This window comes from Melozone crissalis, unplaced genomic scaffold (genome assembly GCF_028551555.1).
Source record: "Melozone crissalis strain CALT ecotype California unplaced genomic scaffold, PUWL_Pcris_2 ptg000045l_1, whole genome shotgun sequence".
Lineage (NCBI taxonomy): Eukaryota > Metazoa > Chordata > Aves > Passeriformes > Passerellidae > Melozone > Melozone crissalis.
This window is the reverse complement of record NW_026535823.1, coordinates 20518400-20534236: the sequence shown is the minus strand read 5'-3', so window position 1 is coordinate 20534236 and position 15837 is coordinate 20518400.

The window sequence follows — 15837 nt, the reverse complement described above, 5'->3', positions numbered from 1 at the left end:
TACAGTGCAGTTGCTGTACCACAGTGCAGCCAAGGGAGAGATGGATTAATATGTCAGCTGAAATTGACAGTAGGATGACTAGTAACCTTCTTGATAGAATTCCATAGGGTTTCAGACCTTCTAGGTAAATGCTTATAGCCAAAACCCCTGGTTTTAAGTAAAAATATGCAATTGTTGAAGTAGCTTTTATTTTGACACAGAGTACTAAAATAAGGGTGTTAAAAAAGAAGTTAAATTTATTTTTCTCTTTGACAGTTTTTGAAGCAGGGTTTTTTTTCCACTTTGTTCCAGAGACAGAAGAGGTTGCTTAGAAAAGTCAGAATTTTTAGACTAAAAGGACTGTTGATATAAAATGTATCAATCACAATGTTAATGTTCATGGGATACTTAATTTTTAATCCTGATTTATATAGAGAAAAATAATAAAAGAAAGCTGCAAACAGATACAAAATATCTGTAGGAATGAGGGTTTGGCAGCATTTACTAAACATCCAGGCAGTGACCTTCTGAATGCAGGTGCTACCAATGTAGTTATGTGTCAAGTGAGGTTTAGGAAACATCTTTTCTCTCTAAATACAGTTGAATTCTGGCCCCTAGTTCAGTTATCTGTCTTGGGATGTGGCTGGGGTCCAGCTCCTCTGCAGGAGGAGCAGGGCGAGTACATGCCACGTGGGAATGAATTCCCAGAGCAGTTGTTCTGCTCATCTTTACTTCCTAGTCCCAACTTGGGTCAGATAGCTGCTGTCTAGGAAAGTAAGTGAAGTACAAGACAGACTGGGACAAGTTCAAGCCTTGCCCCTCAAGGCAGAATGAATGCATTTGTAAGGAAAGTCTATGTAGATATTGCTTCAGGCTTCCCTTCTGTGGTTATTTCACTCTAGTGCTTCAGGTGAAAATCAGGTCCTATGGATGCAGCCTCGTGTCAATCAGGTTTGCTTTTTTTTAAATTTTTTTTTTTAAGATAGTATCTCAAATGGCATAGTATCAAAATGGCATTTTTGGTTAATTATGTAAGATATACAAGTATATAAGAGGATTCATCCCTTTTACGCAAGAGTTCAAATGCATTCCAAACATGTTCCAAACAAAACCAAAAGTTTTATGCTGCAGACTAAGCCTCACAACATTAATTGTCCAACCTTACAGAATTAAAGATTTGAAAATACATTGATCAATGTCTCCTGCAAACTGCCAAATATTAACTCTTCGGCCTGAGCTCTCATTTGCACTGTCTAAACAGCTATGTCTCACCCTTCATTCAGAGAATGACCTTTTGTAACGAAGAAGAAAATTAACAGCAAAAGCTTCTTTTAAATGGTGTGAGATAAAAATCCTATTTTATCTGCAATAACAATTGCTTTATTTCTAGGAGTTTATTTTCTAAAAAGTATGAATTTATCACCTGTGGAGCTCTGAAAGAGTTATCATCGTACAAGAACATAAAAATGCAGATGTTTTGATTAGATAATTGTATAATTGGATATAGATCTCCAAAAAACAACCTCAAAGAGTGTTGCTCCTTTCCCAGAATGTGTGTTAGTGTTGGAGCTGCTGCTGGTAATGAGGAGCTGCCCCTCAGCCAGCCAGGCTGGGCACAAGATAATGACGTCCTGCCTCTCATCTGGCAGAGTTTCTGACAAGAAAGGCAATGAAGTGACACAAATGGCCCGTGAGGGGCCAGTGGCATCCTTGGCTTCCTCTCCACCAGGAACTGCCTGGGAGCCCTGAGGCCACACATCTACACCACCAATCTACACCTCCATTTAGTCAGACCCTAAAATTAGGCACATCATTTCGAGATTATGATGCTCACGTCTGGCAGAGACATAAAGTGTGGAACATCTGCAAGCATGGAAAGATTTTATGGAGGCAGACATTGCCCATTAATCACACTTGGCCACTTTTCCCATGATATCCCAAGGTTTCTCATCTAACTATGAAGGCCAGAACCTCGCTATGTCTCGATCAATGACTGTAAACAAAACAAAATTGATTTGCTTTAGATAGGTCATCAGTGTGGAGGGCGGTGCTTTTGGCTACCAAGATCTAAGTTGTTCAACCTGGGAAATCGTTTCTGAAAGATTCAGCTGGAATTAATCATTTGACTGAACCTAAATATGTATAACATTTCCTTCTCATCCAGGTTGAGACAGATATATCCTATTCACAGTGGAAAACTAGTAATTTGGAGTGTTTGAGCAAAGGGAAAACATTGGACAGTGCAGAATATATTAATACCTAAGATGCCTCAGGTGAGAATTTCTCTGCAGAAAAAAAAAACTTGCAGAAAGTGATGAATGAAACCAAAAGGTCTTATGGAAAATATTAGGATTCGATAGAATTTACTCCTAATTTTCAGAATTTCAAAGAAAACTGTGCCTTTTTCATATTTGTTAAGCTGATGAAATAAGCTATAGCAATGTGGTACATTTTTCTTAAATCCCTTGGGTGGCTGAAATCCTGGCTGAAATAAGTCTTTTTTCTTATATTTTACAGGGCTATCCCATAGAATCTGACAGCAGTTGTAGAGAACATTGAGATGCACTAATCATGGCCAGCATTTTAACTTTAGAAACGTTTTCTTGATTTCACATACACAGAGATATTGCCAAGCTCAGAATGCTGTTCCGATGCAGCAGTTTCCATCTCTCTTCTTTATTCCTGAGATAGACAAAGTATTCATTATTACCAGTAAACTAAAATGTATAATTGATTAACATGAATTTTGTAGAATGTACAAACAAAATTGAAAGACATACCTGCACAGAAAAATTATTTTCTGAAAGCTGTAGATCCTGATAGAAGGCCAGCAGGCTAATCCATTTCTTCAACAAGCTTTTGACTGTTCCTTAAACTTTTGAATCTAAAGAGAACTGAATTTTACTCTTTGACGTGTATAGACAAAATTATCTTTTTCCCAAATATTTATCTGTATCACTGTAGTAAAACACCCCAAAGGCTCAGTATACCCTCTCAAAGGAGTAACGCAGACCTCTCTAAAACTGGTCCTACAGGTTTTCAGAATTAAGACAAAGATTTCTCAAACATGTTAGTTACAGCTGTTTTGACTCATTAGTTAGGTAACTGCAAGGTTTGTATTACGTGTGTCTATGTTTTAAATGTCTGTCAAAAGCACCTAAACCTCTGCTGCTCTCTTCCTCCTTCCACCAGCAGTAGAAACCCAACAGACCAGCAGATTATGGTAAATTAGATGCAGTGGTTTGAAAGTGGTTACTATCTAAGCCACACCCGTAAAAAGCCTTCCATAGCAGCCTGCAAAATCCTTTGTCTCTCCTGCTCATAGAGTACAATGAGCACTGGGAGGACGCGAGGAGCTATCAGCATGCCTTAGCGGTTCTTCTGAGGCAATTTCTTTCAATTTTGGTTCAACATTTCAGCCTGGTGACCCCGTGCATGCCATGGTGACACATCCAAAAGGACCAGTCTCCACAGTGGATGTAAATGTGGTGGTGGAAGACATTCAGATAATTACAGTGAGAAAAGCTGCAGTGGAGGGGGCAGCTGGTTTACCAAAAGTTTGCTTAACTCAGACTCTAACACAAATACTGTAAAGCTGCTGCCTGCCTGAGACATCCTGTCCAGTGTGAAATATATGTTAATTTTGCCGTTTGGATCTTCAAACACAGTTCCATGGTGGTCTGTCTTGTCATATAAGCTGTAAGGCTGAATTTCAATTTGTTTTCTCTAAAGAAATAAAAGCATGACATTGTCAAGATGGCACTTCCTGACTCACATTAGTACGAGCCACGGTCTTGTCCCTGCCTGTGCCTGAGCACCTGAATGTTGGGAAACAGCACTGATGGGGATGAGGTGGTGACAGGGTAAATAAGGAAACATGTAATGCAGAAAAATAGATTTTTTTTAACACACATCTTACTGTTCCATAAAAATTACAGATTGAAGAAATCTTGTGGTTTTGCACATTCCTCAAAATTGTTCTTATTCCCTAAACTCCACTGATACATCGCCTAATTTAATTTTAAAGGAGTAAAGTGATAGTTACTCACATTTTCCCTTTTTTTTTTTTTTTTTTGTTCTTACTTATAAACTCTGCACACCTGGGATTGCTAAAAGCTTCCCCTTGCGCCACTGAGGTGTTTATCTTTTCTTCCTTATTACTGTTTTGGGGAAGAAAATGTGTATCTGGGGCCAGTATGGTGATTATTCACAGCACTCCCTAGTTAAACAGCTTCAGTGGTGTGGTTCCTCTGGGTAAAAGTTTACAAGAATGCCTTTGAACTTTCTCTTGAACAGGGTTTGCTTTACAGTTTTTTGATACTGATAATTCTTTATCAGCTTAATCCTGATGTGGTATCTAACCTTCAGGAATATAATTAGTAGAAAGTATATTTTTTTCTGCTGCTAATATGCTAGTATACAGTGTACAAACGTTAGTAAAAAAAATTCCAATGCATAGAAATCCATTCCTTACATACAAACTTTTCCTAGTTTAGAAAATATTGGTTATGTTTAATGTTGCTCTGAGAAATGATAGCGCTGAATACCATACACATTTTATTTATAAAATAGTTTCATTTATTCAACTGCATTAATTGTCCCAAAGCATTAAATAAGGAAAATCCTTTTACATTACACTGTACTAGCAATTCCTTAAAAACTGAAGTATAATATGCTTTAAAGAAATATATATTTTTCAAGGTTCAATTACTGTCATGGCAAATATCCAGACCAGTGAACAAAGACAATAAAATACCTTGTACAAAGTTAGAGGCCCCTGAACACTTTTATTATACTGTACACACTGGAATCCATGAAAGAGTTTTTAGCCAGTATAGTCTGGGAAACCATCTGGTTTGTTCTGTTTTGAACAAAGAAAGCCATTTTTATATTCGTACTTTTCCCCCTTATTGGAGAGGAGGACTTATGCTGCCGTAGCGAAGATTGTGTCAGCACTTCCTTTATTAAATCCATTATAAGAACCAAAAGAGAGACTGGAGAGTCGTCAAGTGTCTGCAGGTGGAGGCAGAGGGAGGTGTGAGCCCAGAGCAGCCCGGGCCCTTCCTGCTGCCCCGGCCGTGCGTGCAGGCCCAGTGGGGCTGTGCAGGCCCGGTGACTGCAGCGCGACATCCTTCAGGGAAATTCATCTCTGAGATTGTCACCTAGTGCTGGGTGATTCCACCACTGAAATCACCCAGCACTAGGTGACAATCTCAGAGATGAATTTCCCCAGTGGATGCCGTGGTGCTTGGTGATCCGCAGTGGATCCCACCTAGTGCTTGGTGATTCCATTACTGAAATTCTCACCTAGTGCTTGGTGATTCCATTACTGGGATTCTCACTTAGTGCTTGGTCATTCCATTTCTGAAATTCTCACCTAGTGCTTGGTCATTCCATTGCTGAAATACTTCATGCTTGGTGATTCCATCTCTGAGATTGTCACCTAGTGCTTGGCGATTCCATCACTGAAATTCTCACCTAGTGCTTGGTGCGGCCATCATCAGAGGAGCAGGAGTCCATCCATGGCCATCCACTGGGCCTGCTCCAGTGACTAAGGCCACTCCCTGGGTGACATTGCCTCCCTCAGGGGCCGTCATTCACGCAGAGTTGTTGGTCTGGCTCTGGGGACAGATAAAGGATGCAGACAGGTGTGTGTCAGCTTGAGATCTGTCCTGGAACACCCGAGCTGGAGGGGGCCGAGCACGACAGGGCTGTGCAGTCCCCACAGCACATGGTGGTAGCACACAGTGCCATCCACACTGTCACCCTACAGGGGACACTTGCCTGCGGTGAAGGCCTGACAGTCCCTGGTACTTGGTGGTGTCAATACAAATACAGAGTAACAGAAAATGAGGGGAATGCCAGTGGCATTTCAAAACTCTGGAGAGATGCACTGCAGCTCTGATATACAGTAGAAAAAGCTGCAGAAAATGTTGAGATTTATTTTTTGTTTCATTTCAGAATTAAATAAGTTTGTAACTGCTATTGTTGCCTGTGGGAATTTCTATCCTCATGAAGTAGACAATCATGTTAATTAGTTCTAGCTTTTCTTTCTTAGGAGAATTTTTTAACTATACTTTGTGTTTAACACATTTTATGGGGTGATAAAATCAGCATTTGATATTAAAAACACAGACACTTCCCTCTCAAGATTCCTATTTTGCTTTTCATTAGTGGCAAAAAATCTTAAAATACATTATAGTTTAATTTTTAAAAAATTAATTTTTTTCTCTTATGTAAAGTTGTAGACCTGAAGCTTTCTCTTGCACAGACTAATTTGCAAATGATCTAATGCAAAGACAGTGATTAGCAACATGATGGGAGAGAGGTTTAAAGGTATAAAGGGAACAGCATTTTTTAGAAACATCCTGACATTATCAGGCATCATTTTTAAAGTACAAGGCAATGAAAGTAAGGAAGGACTTTTATGCATAATACCCAACCCAGAGCATTTGAGAGAACTGATAGGCTTCACTCAGCCTTGCTGACTGCCAGGCCTTGATGACACATGAATAGTGTGCACAGCTCATCTACTTGATGTGTAAGTCTAAGAAATTACTCCTTCAGCTGGCATTCCTTCACCATAAATAGTCTGTATAGGAGTTTCCACACAGCTGCTGTGCCAAGTCAACCAGATCAGCTTGAGTGACTACCAAAGATGATTTAAAAGAACTAATATCTTTTGTGTTGTGACTTCTATTAAACAGGCTGTCAGAATTACAGCAGTTTTCCCAACAAATAAAAATCTCATGTGCTTAAACTCTAGAAATGTTTTATTTTGATTAATCAAGTTTTGACTGATCAAGGAGTCTTCTCCAGTTTAATTCATGTGTGTTGTTTTTGAACTATCATCTGTGTCTGCATGCAAAATGACACAGGGCTGGTACCAAACCATGTACTGATCCCAGACTGAGTGCTGTTCTGTGTGAAATTTGGTACAGCAGATTTATATTGTCTTTGACATACTTGAAGAGTGCCTTGAGATAGCATCAACTATCAAGATTTGATTCCAAACTTATTTCAAAGGCTTCTAGAGGACAGCAAAGCGTGGGGAGAGAAGTTACAGATATGGAAGATAGATGACCAAGCTTTCCTGGACTGCTGGGATTGCTTCATCACAGTCCAAAAATGTCCATAATTTAAAGTTTTTCTGTTTGGTCAAGAGCTGTGAATATCATGGCACAGCTTTTTCACCAAGTAGATAAGTGACACAGACACTTCTGTTCAGTGGGAAATGGCTTACGCAAAACACTTTAACTCTGAATTTCTCTCCCCCCACCAGTGTTATCCTGGAGGAATAAGTAAACAGTGTGAGTTGCATTTCTTCATGCACTGGGTTTGGAGGTACCTTGTACAATTTACTTTAGCTATAGTCATTGTAATTTAAGTCATCTTTTTGAATTGATGAAACACTCTGAAATATTATGATCTGTTTATCTGGGTTTTGGAAGAGAAGTCATTCTGGCCTGATCTTGCCAGGTTAGGTACTGAATGGTGAAGTCACCCACATATATGAAATTGCTTGCAGATGGTTAAGCGTGGAAGCTGAGCCTAATCTCCCCATTTGTCTAGCTTTTATGAAACCTATTTTCAGGCATGGGGATATTTTATTTTATTACATTTACTCATCTTGATTTCTCCTGTGACCAAAGGATTCTTTCCCCAGCTGCTTTGTTCTTAATTGTAAGTGAGCAATTACTTCAGGATGTGTTACTTTTGTAGTATAAGCTATTCCCAGAGCAAAAGAAATATTGAGTAAGACAGGGTGTGCCCAGGATAATTTCAAAACTCTTCCTTCACTATTTTTATCTTTTTCTTATTTTTTTCATGCTGGAGGATTTTTTATGGTATTAGTCTTAGCAGGGTGGATGCAGTGTGATTTTCACAAATGAGATTTTCCTTTCCCAATTATGTTGTACTCTATTTATGGTTGTTCCACTAAAATTTAACTTCTAATGTTGTTTTTGTAGACTTGACAATTCCCTTGTCTTTCTGTTTCTCATGAAAAATGCAGAAATTCAGCTGCATCTCTTTATAGTGTCCATTAAATTCTTTAAGAGGTTCCTGTGAAGTCTTAGAGAGATACTCACTAATGAGGAATGAATGCCATACCTTGGCTGACTCCTTAAAGAACCACTGACCTGTTCGTCACAAAAACAAATTTTGAAAGGCGTGGCATTTCAATCTTATTTATAAAACTCCTAATTCAACAACAAAAAAAGATCTTATATAAAAATAAAATAACACTAGTAAATGCTTTATGAATGAGGATCCCATAAAAGGAAGAAGTTGCTTATAAAAGCTGTACAATTTGCAAGGCCTTCATGGATATTTCTGGTCTCGCAAAATTTGTGCAAAGTCATGGCATTCAGGAAGCATCAATTAAGCAATTTATTTATGCAAATGGTGAATGTAGTAAGTTAATTAGAACAGCAATGGGTGTTTGCTAGAGATTCCAAGTTTGGCAGGCTAATCACTCCACTCTGGCATGCTGCATGCCATTTGTCCCTTAGGCTTCCCATAAAAATCAGTCAAAACTCCTCATAAAAATGACAGATTGCTTCAAACTCAGGAGCTGTGTCCTGAATATGTTCTAAATAGGATTTGGTGTTTTGGGGAGAAAATGGATTTGTAATCAGATGCAGAGACCCAGGAGAGTGAGGACTAAAGCAGACAGGAAGAGAAGATTAAATGAATATATATGAAGCTTCCAAAGAGCATTTTCAAGTAAGGTATAACTCAGGATTCAAATTTCCCTATATATGCACACAAGACCCAGACTCATACTTTTCAATATCATACTGAATCTATTGAAACCTTCACAAAAAGGGCAAGGTAAATGTTTAACTGAAAAAAACCCCAAAACCTTCTATGTGTTTACCCAGCATTTCATTGCTTTCCACTTCAGGAAGGAGATGATTCTAGATAAGGCTGCTAAAGAAAGTAAATCTCTCTGATACTCCAACCACAAAACATCTGTGGTAATCTCTGCTTAAATGTTTTTGAGCTTTCAGCTTCAAAGGCTGGCCACCAAACCACTGTGCTGGTGTAATTTTAATCTTTTTTCATCACGCAGTGGTGAGGTAGGGTCATTTACACGTAGTTGCTGGCACTTTGATTTGGCATAATTAATTTTATTTTTCTACAAATAATCAGTTGGTCCTTTGATTAGTATTTATGCATTAACATACTCAAAATATGAAAATGTTGGAGGTCAAGATTTTCTATTCTGTAGCTCTATCAGTTCAATAAATTTTCTTTTTTTTGTGTGTGTGTGGGGGGGTGGGGGGAGGGTTTCTTTCTGATTCACTAAAATTGCTATTTCTGGTGCTGCATTAACTAACTAATTTTTTCAGGTTTTATTGGCTTCTATTACACTTGAAAGGATGGAGTAAATTCCACTTTACTGCTCTTATTTTGGCAGACATTTATGTATTGAGAACATGCCCTTCACATTGTCCATCCAATAATTCTGGCAGCATTCACTGAAATTGCAACATCACAGGTCAGAGATTTGGGAGTGAGCCACAATCTACATGGCACAGTAGCTGGAAGTTCAGGTTGCCAAAATGCGTGTGTGTGTGTGTGTGTGTGTGTGTGTGGTCCATCTGAAATTATTAATTGATCATGATGACACATGGCACCAGAGAGGGAAAGGCAGAGAACAGCCAGTGTCATATCCACAAAGCTGTAAGGATGTGACAGTGAACTTAATGTGGTTTCATTACATTGTCCATAATTTTATTCAAAATTTAATATGGTTTGTTTGGGCTTTTTTCATAAAGTATATGTCATCTTTAGAACTGCATGGAAAGACCTGCATAGATGCATATGCAGGGTGGGGGGTACTGATGCCTTTTAGCAGTAGTTTTTTTATTCTAGATATTTTTCTTTTTTAGTTTCAGAATTCTCACAATTAGATCTTTTGCCATACTGATAACTGCCTTGCTGCTCTGATAAGATAATGGTCAAATGTCTCACATCACTCTGCAGATAAATGCTGGCTTATTTTTATGAAGAAAATTATTACTTTTCCTCATTCTGCTGGAATGGGCCTATATTTCTTCACTCTTTTCAGCCTTTAGGGTGGGAAATATATTTGAGTCTTTCCTTTCTTTCTGCAGCTTTTCAGTTTCAATCCATCTACTAAATGGGAACAACATCATCCATTGTTCTCCCTTCTTGCATTTTTTCCCCTTAACACTGATTTGTTTTAACATCAAGAGATACTGAAGATTTTTTTGTTTATTACTGATGAAATGGCTAGTCATCAGTTCATCCCAGGGGAAGAATCACATCTCCAAGCGGAAGGAACATATAACCTTTTAAAAGGAATTGATGATTGAAATTTTGATGAAATGTAGTAATCAAAGTGAGGATTACACCCACAATGACCTTCCTGAGAAATTTTCAAGCTCCATATAAATCTCCTAATCTCACCTACAGTTCCTCTTTTATAAGTGCTACATGTTCTTATGTCACCTTTTCCTGTAACTTTGTCCACACTCTCAAAAAAATTGTGTAAAAGCTGAAAAAGAAGAGAGATCTCCTGTTGATGTACAGTCTTTCTTCCAGCTGATAGAGAATACTGGCACAGAAAAATTCCTCTGGAAGCGCTCATTGCTTGGTAGCACCTGACTGCCAAGTGACAGCAGAGCTGCAGTGCAGGTGGCAGAAAAAGCTGCCTCACTTAAGGTTTGCTGATGAACACAAGCCTAAGAGCTTTGGATCCACAGAATTGGCTGTGGCCAATTTTTCTTTTGTGATTTTCCTATTTTCATTATTTTTTGACATTTCAGAGATGAAGCTTTGTTATATACCACAAAGCTGTGGCAGTGGACCAGGGAGATAAGAGTTCACTGAGATACAGAACATATAGCCTAAGAAAATGTGTGAAAAATTGAAATGACAAGGGTGGGTTGATAGCTTGTTGCTTCTGAGCTACAGTACCTTGGCTGGAGAATTAGGTAGTTGGAGACACAGTAAAATAAAATAGGTGCTGGCTATGCCTGGAGAGAAAACTAAAAATACTTAAACCTCCCAAATCAGGAATTATAATAGATAGATATACCAATTCACCTTTAACATAGGAATGCTACAGCTAAAATATGATTCGTATAGTTGATGAAGTATCCTCTGAAACACATTGTACTGGGCTTATATAATTCAGTAAATAAAATTAAATGCAAAAAGGATGTCCACACAAGTACCAAATAAAATGCAGCAACATCTAATCAAACATTATCATGTTCAAAATAAATAATATGAAGGAGTAACTAAAGATATTAAGTTACTTGAAGTATTAAGATATTAAGTTACTTAAGTTAGAAAAAATCTGTAAATAATGAACCATAATACTGAGATCCCTTAATTGGATTTCTTTTTTACTACTGTTAAAAAATCTCAAATGGACTATTTCCCATTATCCAAACTACTCTCTCTTTTTCATTGATACATCTTCCCATCAACTAGAGAATTAACAGGGTTATATCTTGGCACTTCCTCTACAGTTCAAAGAAAGTTTGTTGCTATGTCTGTCAAAAAGTAGAGCAAAGATCCTATGTTTAGACCAGTATAATTTTACTTGTCTCAAATAATCATCCTGTTGTACAAGTCCTGTCGGAAAAAGTGGTGATAGGGCCATCATTTGCCCTATTTTCCACCCTTTCCATCACACTGCAGATATTAATAAAACCCCAGCTGTGCTCCAAAGCATTTATTTCCTTCTACAAGCACAGGTCCTACAATTAGAAATGACCCTGATAAAGAAGGTTTCATTGAATGAGTTCAAAATAGGCAAATTACAGTTCAAGTTATATCAACTGATTCTTAGGTATGATGAAATAAATTCAGTAAAACTTCTATCAGGTTTCTCTAGCAGCCTTGTTCTTCCCATCAGACTATCCACAAGGAATATGTCACATCAAAGTGCCACGTTGTTTGAAACGGGGGTATTCTAGCCATCAAACTCTGCACTTACATTTGCAAATTAATTTTGTTGGACTTGGAGTCATTATACAACACCCTCACAGCATAAATGTCATCACAATGTGTTGTTAATAGATTGAGTTTCACTGGAATCTGTGATCCAAATCTGAATCTGACCTTTTTCTTAGATGCATAGTATTGCATAGTGCTGAAACTGAACAAACATTTAAGTAAATAATCCTTTCAAGCACAGGAAGAATTAGATTGATTTTCCTCTGGGAAGCAAAAAAACCCAACACAATGTGACTAATTTTTACACATCATTGAGAAAACAAGTTCAGTTTTTCTGTGCTAAAGTTATTCCCAGAAGTCACAAAATATTTTCTGAATATTGTAATTTTTAAATAAAAGCAATTATTAGATAAAATAGTTTAGTTAAGCAGTATATAAAACAGAGCAAGATTTGTTACAAGTCTTTACAATCTAATTCTGAAAATATTTGATCTTATTTCACAGGCAATACATATCTCACTTCTTAGTTGAAGGAATATTACCACATTTGCTTGTGTTGGTGACTTTAGAAAAGCAACTTCTAGGTGTCAAATGAGCATAAGACTTGCAAATATAACTTTACAAATAAAATGGCAAGGTTTTATATATTGGATTTCCATTTGTTCATTTAAGAGAGCAATATCTCAACTGAACCTGAGAAAGAGCCCTCTGTTACACCACACTGAGAGCAAAACAAGCAACCAAGCCCCCAACAGCTTTCTGAAACTTCCTAATTTAATAAAACCTGCTGGAATTGACAAATTCTAATGTATTTTCCATGGCCTCTATGCTCTTGTATTAGAGCTCAGAGAAATAAACATGTGAAATCTTTCAATAAGAACTTGGTTAGCATGGCATAGATTTCTCCAGATAAATACAGCATGACTGGCTTCCTACTCTTCATGAGTGAGTGCATTTACATACACAAATATTTCCTAGAAGACTCCTCCACTTTTTATTAATTTACAGCTAATATTTGTTGCATATGCCCTTTTCAGAAGCAACTTGCTGTTCCAAAATCCTTTCTGAGTGCAAGAATACAGATTAATATTCTGCTATATTAGCACAGCTGTGACCATTGGTAAATAAATATACGATACAGGTCCCTTCCCCACCCAAGTACATTTGGTGGAGCTCTAAAGAAGCACTACTCAAACAGAAGAATTTTTAAATAACTATTTCTCTTGTCTGAGAGAATGAGTCATGTGAGAATAATCCTGAGTGCTTAAACTGGTTTTGCATGACAAAAATCACAATCACAGAGATTGCTTAATGATTCAGTCTCATTGTGGGTCCTGTCCATAGGGAGGGAGAAAAAAGAAAATAAAAAGGCAATATTATCCTTGTTCTTTGGAACCTATATAGACTGAACACATTGATTATTAAGTGTGAGAAGTAATTCTTGAAAATTAACATTGTGTCTCTCTATCTTTCTGAATTTTTGTGTAATCCTTGCCACTTTCTGCTGGACTATGTATTTGTCAGAGAAAGAAAGTTAGAGCTGTGGGGAGGAGGCATTTTCTCCTTCAAGGGAAATATTGTTGGTAGGGAGAGGGCAGGCCCTTTTTCCATGATGCATGATAACCTCCAAGGAGAGCATTGATGATGGATGACTGCCAAACTTCCATGAAAGAATGTTGTTATGCCCTAAAGAAAGAACAATAACACGCTCAACCCGAATTTAGAGACAGTTCACTTAGTTTGGATATGACAGACCTAATAAAGGTTCTAGTAATAAAAGTACCAATACATTTTCTATATTCAATTAGATCTAGCTGGAAGAAAATCAACAAAATATTACACAGTCATTTCCCCCTGGATTTGAAAAATTCAGTCATTAAATTTGCTTTCCCAAATAAACCCAAGACATTTCTAGTTGGATCTAAGAAAACAGAAACGGAACTGTACCTTGCAGTAATGCATCTTTTTAAGCTCCTGAGAAGTATTGACTGGCAGGATACCAGGTATTCTGTGATTAAAAGTGTATTAATCATTTACTGAAGATTATTGAATGATTCAAGAGGAATTGTGTGTTTATATCATTGATGCCAGTATAATTAATTCAAATCTCCTGCTAGGTTTAAGAGGACAGAATTAGAGGTATAACTACAAGAACCCTCTTGATCCACAGTTTGTATGTCAATAGCTGTTGCATCCTTTAGCTAAATGAGTGGTGGAAAGTATTTCAGTAATTTCTGCGTTCTTTTCCCAACAATGGATTTTATATAAATTGTTAAAGATGTAACAGATGGGAAATCTTTAATGTTTGTGATACACACACACACACAAACGTTTTTCTGAGTAGAAGGATTTTCCAGACTGACAGTAAAGTACTATGGGTCTTATGCAGATGCCACTACAAAATAATTAGGATGCACAGGTATGGAAAGGAAATGCTTTATCAAAATGAGTATTTTGACACTAACAGCCATATAAATTCAGCTTAAATCTAAGAGAAAGCGCAAACTCAGAGAGGGTCAGTTAGAAACTACAGGTGGATCTTTACAAAGTTTTCATACACGCACATGTTAAGTTTGGATCCAAAGGCTTTGTTTCTTTTAATAGTTGCTGAATCAAAAATTTAGAACAGACTTGCAGCTAAAGTATGTCACAAAATCTGAATTCTGCTTCTTTCTGTCATCAATCTTCCTGTGCAACTTGAAGCAAAAAGTTTATCAATTAGTGTCTCTTTTCTGTAGCCTCTAACAAAAATATTGTAAAGCACTAGGTGCACGAAAGTAGGGTAAAATAAATTGCTGATACTTGTAAAAATTGGGAAACTTCAGCAAGAAGTCCTTAGAGAAGTACAAAGTATTGGCGGCTGTGTGATAAATTAAGGAGAAGGTCACATTCCCAGTGAAGTGGCAAAATTGTTGATGATAAAATGCTGATTTATTCCTTTCTCTGTGGGATTTAGACTCATTAGAAGAATAAATTGCATTTATTATTAAAAATATATATTTGCAAAGTTTACATAAATTGGGAGGCTTTCAATCATTGGAATGTTTCATTGAAGAAAATTCAACATTCTTACAGAAGTATAAAATTAAATTCAATCACGTGATTGACTGTTGAAAGTGTTGTTTTATGTTTTATGTTACTGTCATTGCTTTTCCACATTCTTGAGTGTTGCATTTGTTCTTACATTAAAAATGCATTTATTAATAATTTTCATTTATTGTCAAAATGAGTATTGATTTACTTCTGAAATTCAGTTTATTTCACATTACTGCTAACATCAAACAAGATAACAGGATGCTATTGGCATTGCTGAAAGGCAAATGTAGGATTATGCCTGTTTATTATCTTGAGCAGCCATGCAAGCTAAGCTGCAATGAGTCCTTCACAGGGAGAAATATTCATATATTAAATCTGACGTGCAGTCCAGATACCACAGGGGAAAAAAATCACTTTATCTTTATTTACATCGGTTTATGTATTCTTTGTGCCTATATTTTTCTGCTTTCCACACAGCAGTTTTTGACCCACTTGGAGGAAGGTGTTCATTATCAGGTCACCATGAAAAAGTGAGGGACAGCTTCTGAATGTGTCTTTATTACTGCCCCAGCTGGAGGAACTTTTTGGGATCCTGTCTGAAATAAATTCATGTGTTGAAGAGACAGATGATGGCTTCTAGGGTTCATGTTTTGCCACCACATTCAATAGTCACCATTATCATTGGCTCAGTGGCCGGCATGAAGGAAATTTCTTTCCTCTGGCGTTCTCAAAGGGCAAAGCAACACTTGTGCATTATGTGTTGTAAAACACAATATGAGCAAATTAATTTTCTCTGTAGAACTATAACCCAAAAAACCCTACTTAGTAAAAACTTGGGATCAATATTTTGAAACAATAGCAAATTGATTTCCGGCGCTAGTT